We start from the raw sequence: 10,011 nt of genomic DNA on the forward strand, positions 1-10,011 counted from the left end.
GTCATATCCCACTGAACTTTAGTGTTTAAAACACTGTTCAATTCATGCATGTTTTGCTTTTTGTTGGACTTTTTGTGAAAAACCCGTATTGCAAATAAAGCCCCAAGCACGGGTGTGGAGAGACAAAGAACATCCACAGGAAGTGACATTAATCGACTCACATTTGAAGCAGTCAGACTAGAGATGTTCGATAATGGCTTTTTTGCCGATATTCCGATATTGTCCAACTCTTAATCACAGATACCGATATCAACCGATACCGATATATACAGTCGTGGAATTAACACATTATTATGCCTAATTTTGTTGTGATGCCCCGCTGGATGCATTAAACAATGTAACAAGGTTTTCCAAAATGAATCAACTCAAGTTATGGAAAAAAAATGCCAACATGGCACTGCCATATTTATTATTGAAGTCACAAAGTGCATTATTTTTTTTAAAACATGCCTCAAAACAGCAGCTTGGAATTTGGGACATGCTCTCCCTGAGAGAGCACGAGGAGGTTGAGGTGGGCGGGGTTGGGGGGGGGTATATTGTAGCGTCCCGGAAGAGTTAGTGGTGCAAGGGGTTCTGGGTATTTGTTCTGTTGTGTTTATGTTGTGTTACGGTGCGGATGTTCTCCCGAAATGTGTTTGTCATTCTTGTTTGGTGTGGGTTCACAGTGTGGCGCATATTTGGAACAGTGTTAAAGTTGTTTATACGGCCACCCTCAGTGTGACCTGTATGGCTGTTGACCAAGTAAAATGTATGACTTTTTACTTTTTGTAACCGATACCGATAATTTTGAAACCAATACCGATAATTTCCGATATTACATTTTAAAGCATTTATCGGCCGATGATTTCGGCAGTCCGAATCTCTAAGTCAGACCCTTGTGTTTCAGTTAGTGCGGTCAAACAATGAAAGTTTTTAAATCAGACTGATCACACTGTTGCTGTGGATTTATTCAGATTATAGGTACTCATGATTAAATAGCATTAATTTTAATCTGTTAATGATATTTCATTTTGCAGTGCACTTAATTTGTTTATTAAATACCTTTAACAATATGTAAAAAAAAAAAAAAAAAAAGATGTTAATGTGATATTCTAAGATCGAAAGGGCTGTGGCGAATATAAAACTTATTTCCTGCAGAGTTCTATAAAAGACTGTTTTGTGTAGTTCTCATATGGTAACCTCAACATTCACCCAGAAGTGCTTTTCGTCTCATCCTGGGCAAATATTTCCTTGATTTAGAAGTGCAACCATGCAAAGTGTAAAGTATGTTGAAAGTGGAGGTCATGCTGCATGTGTATCCATGCCCAAAATCCTGTCTGTGGAGATTTTTGTTCATGCGCGATGAAAAAGAGGGAAAAAAAAAAAAATCCCACACAAATAAGTGCAGTTGAACCTTGATTTACAAATTTAATTTGTAAAGTTCTCCATAAGAATCAATGTAAACATGAATAATTGGTTCTATGGCCTCGACAAAAGTTCCTATTTTAGTAAAAAACTCCACACTTTGAAGACACTATTTGTGTGTCGTGTGTGTGTGTGTGTGTGTGTGTGTGTGTGTGTGTGTGTGTGTGTGTGTGTGTGTGTGTGTGTGTGTGTGTGTGTGTGTGTGTGTGTGTGTGTATGTGTGTGTGTGTGCGCGTGTGTGTCATCACAATTAGAGATGTCCAATAATATGCTTTAAAATGTAATATTGTAAATTGTCGGTATCGGTTTCAAAAAGTAAAATTAATGACTTTTTAAAACGCCGCTGTACGGAGCGGTACATATTCGGTAAAACACGGACGTCTAGTATACTCTGGACTGAAGCTGTGTGCCTTCATTGTTTTTGTAGCTGTTGTTTTGAGGCATGTTTAAAAAAAATAATGCACTTTGTGAAAGTCAAAGTATAGTATTTCCCAAGTGAATGCCACCATACTTGGTCAACAGCCATACAGGTCACACTGAGGGTGGCCGCATAAACAACTTTAACACTGTTACAAATATGCGCCACACTGTGAACCCACACCAAACAAGGATGACAAACACATTTCGGGAGAACACCCGCACCGTAACACAACATAAACACAACAGAATAAATACCCAGAACCCCTTGCAGCACCAACTCTTCCGGGACGCTACAATATACACCCCCTGCTACCCCTACCGCCCCCCCCACCCCCAACCCTGCCCACCTCAACCTCCTCATGCTCTCTCAGGGAGAGCATGTCCCAAATTCCAAGCTGCTGTTTTGAGGCATGTTAAAAAAAAATAATGCACTTTGTGACTTCAATAATAAATATGGCAGTGCCATGTTGGCATTTTCTTTCCATAACTTGAGTTGATTTATTTTGGAAAACCTTGTTACATTGTTTAATGCATCCAGCGGGGCATCACAACAAAATTAGGCATAATAATGTGTTAATTCCACGACTGTATATATCGATATCGGTTGATATCGGAATCGGTAATTAAGAGTTGGACAATATCGGAATATCGGATATCGGCAAAAAAGCCATTATCGGACATCTCTAATTAGCATGAAATGCGGAGAAGATAGTTGTAATGGGTATCAGTTGTAATGGGTATCAACCCCGCCCACCTCAACCTCCTCATGCTTTCTCAGGGAGAGCATGTCCCAAATTCCAAGCTGCTGTTTTGAGGCATGTTAAAAAAAATAATGCACTTTGTGACTTCAATAATAAATATGGCAGTGCCATCCTGGCACTTTTTTCCGTAACTGGAGTTGAAGTTGTTCTCTTATTTTGGAAAACCTTGTTTTTCATTGATTGATTGAAACTTGTATTGGTAGATTGCACAGTACAGTACATATTCCGTAATAAATGGTAACACCCGAATACGTTTTTCAACTTGTTTAATTCATTTATGGTAAAGTTACATTGTTTAATGCATCCAGCAACAACAAAAATTAGGCATAATAATGTGTTAATTCCACGACTGTATATATCGGTATCGGTTGATTTCGGAATCAGTAATTAAGAGTTGGACAATATCGGAATATCGGATATCGGCAAAAAAGCCATTATCGGACATCTCTAATCACAATCAAAGACTTGCTGCGGAACAAGGTCCCCTTCACTGATAAAGTCCTCGAACTGAATGGGCTAAAACGCTAGCTCAAAGCGGTTGTCCAGCAACCCGAAGCTATACAGCGAGACTGTGAGTTTGGACACATTTAAAGCGTTTCTGATCACACGAAGTGATCTCGAAGACAGGCTGACACAGCCGTGACAAAGTACGACAATTGTGGAAATAAACACGTCAAAGGTGCCGTCGAATCGTTCCGATATGGCCGTGTCCAGGATGTAAACAGGATGTGACGTGGGGGACCCCGCCTCTTCAAAAATGCCATGCCAGCGTACACAGGAAGTGATGTAATTAAAATGTCAGGCAGCAATGGCTTCAAACGGCATGCAAAAAAAAAAAAAAATGAAGCACACAGGCATATTTAAAGGTTTGCAAACTGAAAATGTCGCAAATAGATGCGTTTGTAAATAGAGGTTCCACTGTACCTTAAAACAGTGTTTTTCAACCACTGTGCCTTGCTTTGTAAATGTAGGTAAAAAGGTGTCTTATGCTTAAACCAAAAATAAACAAAAGGCGAGTGCCCTTACGAAAAGGCATTGAAGCTTAGGGAAGGCTATGCAAAACGAAAGTAAAACTGAACTGGCTACAAAGTAAACAAAAAACAGAATGCTGGACGACAGCAAAGACTTGCTGTGGAGCAAAGACGGCGTCCACAATGTACATCCGAACATGACATGACAATCAACAATGTCCCCACAAAGAAGGATCAAAACAACTGAAATATTCTTGATTGCTAAAACAAAGTAGATGCGGGAAATATAAGACATGAAACTGCTACAGGAAAATACCAACAAAAGAGAAAAAGCCACCAAAATAGGGGCGCAAGACAAGAACTAAAACACTACACACCATACTTGCCAACCTTGAGACCTCCGATTTCGGGAAGTGGGGGCGTGGTCAGGGGTGGGGTGGGGCGTGGTTGGGGGCGTGGTTAAGAGGGGAGGAGTATATTGACAGCTAGAATTCACCAAGTCAAGTATTTCATACATATATATATATATATATATATATATATATATATATATATATATATATATATATATATATATATGTCTTAATAAGGTTATCCAAAAAATAGTGCTCGATACCGTAGTAGAGCGCAATATATGTATGTGTGGGAAAAATCACAAGACTATTTCATCTCTACAGGCCTGTACCATGAGGGGGGGTACCCTCAATCATCAGGAGATTTTAATGGGAGCATTCGCATACCATGGTTTATATAGGGCATAGAGTGGGTGGGTACAGGCTGGCGTAGGGGCGTGGTGATTGGCTCATGTGTTACCTAGGAGGTGTTTCCGTCTATGGCGGCATGCTGTTACAATTTCGCTGCGCTTGTTGAGGGATGACAGGTCTGGACGGTAAATAATAAACAGTTTCTCTTTCAAGCATAGGTTGCATCTTTTATTACCACTATTGTAAGGTGTGCTGGATGCAAGAATTTGCCATGTTATTGAATATTCAACATTATTGTCTTTGAGGTCCCAAATGTGTTTGCTGAGTTCTGTGGTATTTCGCAGGTTTTGGTTCCTGAAAGAAGCCTTGTGATTGTTCCATCTGGTTTTGAATTCTCCCTCGGTTAATCCTACATATGTGTCGGATGTGTTAATGTCCTTGCGTATTACCTTAGATTGGTAGACAACTGATGTTTGTAAGCACCCCCCGTTGAGAGGGCAATCAGGTTTCTTTCGACAGTTACAGCCTTTGTTGGTTTTGGAGTCGCTCTTGTTGAATAAGAAAAGTATTCAACAAGAACAACATTAAATTGAGCTACAGCTGCATGAACAATATACGACAAATCATCTCAAACCACAACAAAACAATTGCAAATGAGCCGTCGGCCCCCGGACAGAGCGACTCCAAAACCAACAAAGGCTGTAACTGTCGAAAGAAACCTGATTGCCCTCTCAACGGGGGGTGCTTACAAACATCAGTTGTCTACCAATCTAAGGTAATACGCAAGGACATTAACACATCCGACACATATGTAGGATTAACCGAGGGAGAATTCAAAACCAGATGGAACAATCACAAGGCTTCTTTCAGGAACCAAAACCTGCGAAATACCACAGAACTCAGCAAACACATTTGGGACCTCAAAGACAATAATGTTGAATATTCAATAACATGGCAAATTCTTGCATCCAGCACACCTTACAATAGTGGTAATAAAAGATGCAACCTATGCTTGAAAGAGAAACTGTTTATTATTTACCGTCCAGACCTGTCATCCCTCAACAAGCGCAGCGAAATTGTAACAGCATGCCGCCATAGACGGAAACACCTCCTAGGTAACACATGAGCCAATCACCACGCCCCTACGCCAGCCTGTACCCACCCACTCTATGCCCTATATAAACCATGGTATGCGAATGCTCCCATTAAAATCTCCTGATGATTGAGGGTACCCCCCCTCATGAAACAGGCCTGTAGAGATGAAATAGTCTTGTGATTTTTTCCCACACATACATATATATATATATATATATATATATATATATATATAGATATAGATATCTACATCCTGAAAATATGCAAACAAAACTGTGTTTAGATAATTGATACTTCAAACTTGCATAAATAAATATTAAGGAATATAACATAACTTGGCTTCTGAGAGTTTCAAAATGTAATGAATAAAATGCTAAAGTTGTTGATAAACAAGCAATTATTTTAAAAATCAAATATGGTCATTTTAAATGAATTATTATGATAATTTAAAATCAATTATTTCAAATATGTTTATTTTAATGTATAATTCTATGGCTGGATGTAATAAGGAGTCACGAAAAAATACAATTAATTTTGATGTTTTTAGCAAAATATAGTAAAAACGTATTTAGTTGTTTTTTTTAAATTAATAAATATATTTATTTTTAGGTAAGATAAACATAATAATACAATTTATCTCTAGTCTGGATGATTTAGTTCTTGTCACCCTGTTGTCCTCCCGTCATGAAAAAAGGCTTTCCTCACTCAGGTCCGCATGGAGCTGGAGGGGGCGTGGCTTCCAGCTCCGGCTGAAAATCGGGAGATTTTCGGGAGAATATTTGTCCCGGGAGGTTTTCGGGAGAGGCGCTGAATTTCGGGAGTCTCCCGGAAAATTCGGGAGGGTTGGCAAGTAAGCTACACACAGGAAAACAGCAAAAAACTCCAAATAAGTCAAGGGGTGATGTGACACGTGGTGACAGTACACCTACTTTGAGACAAGAGCTATATTGATGCATGCTTGGTTATGCTTTAAAGTCATATCCAACAATTGCGACAACGACTTTTAACTGTCAACTGAGTTTATGATTTCTGCTGGTGGTGTGCCTCCGGATTTTTTCAACGCAAAAAATGTGCCTCGGCTCAAAAAAAGGTTGAAAAACACTGCCTTATAAAATCTGAAGCTGAATTCCGTATTGTTTCAAATGCTAATCCAACAATCATCATAAGGTTTGGATGCAGTGTGCTTGCATAAATGCCAACAATAAAGCTTGAAGTCAAGCGTAATAGTGGAGGCATTGAAGTAACATATACAGTATAATATATAGCATACCTGCCAACTACTCCGGTTTTCCCGTAATTAGTACGGTTTTCATCAACCTATTCCGGGTTACGGTTGCAGTGATAAAAAATACGGTTTTTCATTAATACAAATTTTTTTTTTTTTTTAAGTTTTATTCATGAAATCGCGTAACAACAATGACAATCGACACTGCTTCCCGTAACTTCCTATCGAGCTATTCCGAATGCCATGAGCGAGGCTATTTATAGCACCGCTGCCAAGCACGAGGCACCTGTTGCCATTGTTTCCAAACGAGCGAACGATCATGGAATCAGCCGGAGAAAAATCGCAAACGAGTCTTAAACCGAAAAGAAAACTGCAGTCATTCCGTGAAGAATATTCAAAAGCCTATCCGGGAATAATTATCCGTTCCAAAAAGGGTGAAAACTACGCGAATTACACTTTGTACAGACAAGATTTTTCGATCGGACGCGGAGGAATTAGCGATGTAAAAGTAAAAATTTGGATTTTAGCCACAAAAAGGTAATGACACCAATGTTATCTATTGGAATTGTTTAGTACTGTTATACTGTTAAAAGTGTTTATACTATTTATGCTTTCAAGTCCAAGTTGAAGAAATCTTGTTAAATGTTGACAGCATAACTACCAAAATACAGAAGTATGTCCTTAATATTTTTGCAGTGCTATTTCTGTTGAAAAGTTCAAATGATTGATTACATTAGAGATGTGATGTGCCACTTTTCAAGTGTCTGATGGCTTAAATTAATTTGCATTCATTTTTCATATTTTGAATTCTTTTGAAAGGCTTACAAAAAAACTACATTTGAATTGTAATTCCATGCTATTGACAGGACTATTAATTTTAATGAAGTTAGCTTACCATGTTTACAGTATGATAATTGTGATAGAAATGTGAATTTTAGGCACAGAATATTTTTTACAATTGAACAAGGCAGTAGATTATACAAGCTTGGACAGAAAGTTAATAATGACACCAATTTTTTTTTTTAATGGAATTGTTTAGTACTGTTTTACCATTTGTTTACTGTAAAAAGTGTTTATACTGTTTATACTTTCAATTAACAAATTGAAGTCTTGTGAAAGGTTGACAGGATAACTGGCATTAACTGTCAAAATAACTATTGAAGTTAGCTTACAGAATAAACATGTCAATCAACCCATATGATTTTTGCTGTAATATTTTTGTTTTGAAAAGTCACTATGACTGATAGAAAAGTGATGGTTTTAGCAACATTTTAACCTGTCTGAATGCTAATAATCATTTTGCGTTGGGGGGCGAACCTGAACCCCCCACCAGGACTTTGTACTGGACCTACCGGGGCCTGTGGCCCCTGGATCCTGGCTACTAGGTTTTTCTGATTTCAAAAGTTGGCAGGTATGATATAGTCAGCCAGCAGGGGGCATTTTCTTTTTGCATTAGCCAACTATTTTGTGTGAAATCAAGCATCCGCTTTGCAGCCCTTCTGTGCCCCGGGGTAGAGGTTGGTACGCCAAGAGGGAGGGAGGGCCGGGAGCGAATTCTTGTCCAAACATTCTGCACGCGGATTTGTATTCATTGCACCCCTGCTGCTATTGATATCATTACGCGGGGTGCACATGCTGAGAGTCGGGGGCGGGGCCTGGCAACGGGGAGGTCACGGAGCTGCAGGCCCTAACGAGAAGTGACACTGGCTCCAGGTCGGCCAAGCATCCACCGGATTTCAATGGGAGCCGCACTTTCCCAGTCAGCGAATTAGATCAAAGATCATTACCTGCTAATCAAAACACATGAGCGTAAGTAAGGGGCTTCCCTTCTTTCCCTCCTTTGGCTACGCTGGAGGCTCGAGATGGAAGGGCAGACAAAGGAAGAGACAAAATGGAGCGCCCTTCCCCACCAGTCCTCTTCCCGCTGCCTCCGGTGTAGAAAAGACGTCCCAGATGAATAGAATCACGATACACAACTTAATGTTTACGCCAAATCCTTAACCTCATGTTTGTATTGGGAACTTGTTTCACACGGGAGCCTTTATCCTTTCCCATGGCCCGTAGTCTCATTTTGGTTGCGTAGGTCACCGCCTCCATGACAGCTCTCTTGCAAAACACATGATGATAGGACACTCGTCCAGATAGCATTCTCGGAACACATGTGGACTCGCTGCATCGAGTAATTTGGTTAGGAAAAAAAGCTTTTGTTTCTTTGATGACTCGTTTAATGACATTTGATCAAATCCGTTGTTTCCGCAAGACCGCTCCAATAGAGAGTGTGATGCACCTACGGTGATGAAGGTGCGAGTGTTGTGGCCTGTGTGTGTGTCTGTGTTTGGCGGGACAGCGTAGTGCAGAGAGAGACGGCTTAAAGAGGACGGAGAAAGAGAGCAAAGGGCCCAAAGAAGACGAGAGACGCTGTCAGTTTGAGGTTTTTTTGCGACCATTTAGAATTGAAAAAGGCCACCGACGTGGTGAATTGTTTGCACTAACGTTTGACGTTAGCACAATATCATTGATGCTACACATTACGAGAAAGCATATTTAAAGAGCAGCAAACAAGCAGAAACAAGGTATTTTGGCAGCTAACACCATCTCACATGTTCGACTTACATAACAAATGTTTTATTCAAACACATGAGTACATGTCGGCATTAGAGATGTCCGATAATATCGGGATGCCGATATTATCGGCCGATAAATGCTTTAAAATGTAATATCGGAAATTATTGGTATCGGTTTATGACTTTTTAAAACGCCGCTGTACGAAGTGGTACACGGACGTAGAGAGAAGTACAATGAACCTTTAAGGCACCGCCTTTGCGTGCCGTCCCAATCACATAAAACCTACGGCTTTTCACACACACAAGTGAATGCAACGCATACTTGGTCAACAGCCGTACAGGTCACACCGAGGGTGGCCGTATGAACAACTTTAACACTGTTACAAATATGCGCCACACTGTGAACCCACACCAAACAAGAATGACAAACACATTTCGGGAGAACATCCGCACCGTAACACAACATAAACACAACAGAACAAATACCCAGAATCCCTAACTCTTCCCGGACGCTACAATATACACCCCGCTCCCAACCCCGCCCACCTCAACCTCCTCATGCTCTCTCAGGGAGATCATGTCCCAAATTCCAAGCTGCTGTTTTGAGGCATGTTAAAAAAAACAATGCACTTTGTGCATCACAAAAAAATTAGGCATAATAATGTGTTGGCCCTGCGATGAGGTGGCGACTTGTCCAGGGTGTACCCCGCCTTCCGCCCGATTGTAGCTGAGATAGGCTCCAGCGCCCCCCGCGACCCCGAAGGGAATAAGCGGTAGAAAATGGATGGATGGATGGATAATAATGTGTTAATTCCACGACTGTATGTATCGGTATCGGTTGATATCTGAATCGGTAATTAAGAGTTG

Source organism: Nerophis lumbriciformis, linkage group LG32, assembly GCF_033978685.3.
Source record: "Nerophis lumbriciformis linkage group LG32, RoL_Nlum_v2.1, whole genome shotgun sequence".
Lineage (NCBI taxonomy): Eukaryota > Metazoa > Chordata > Actinopteri > Syngnathiformes > Syngnathidae > Nerophis > Nerophis lumbriciformis.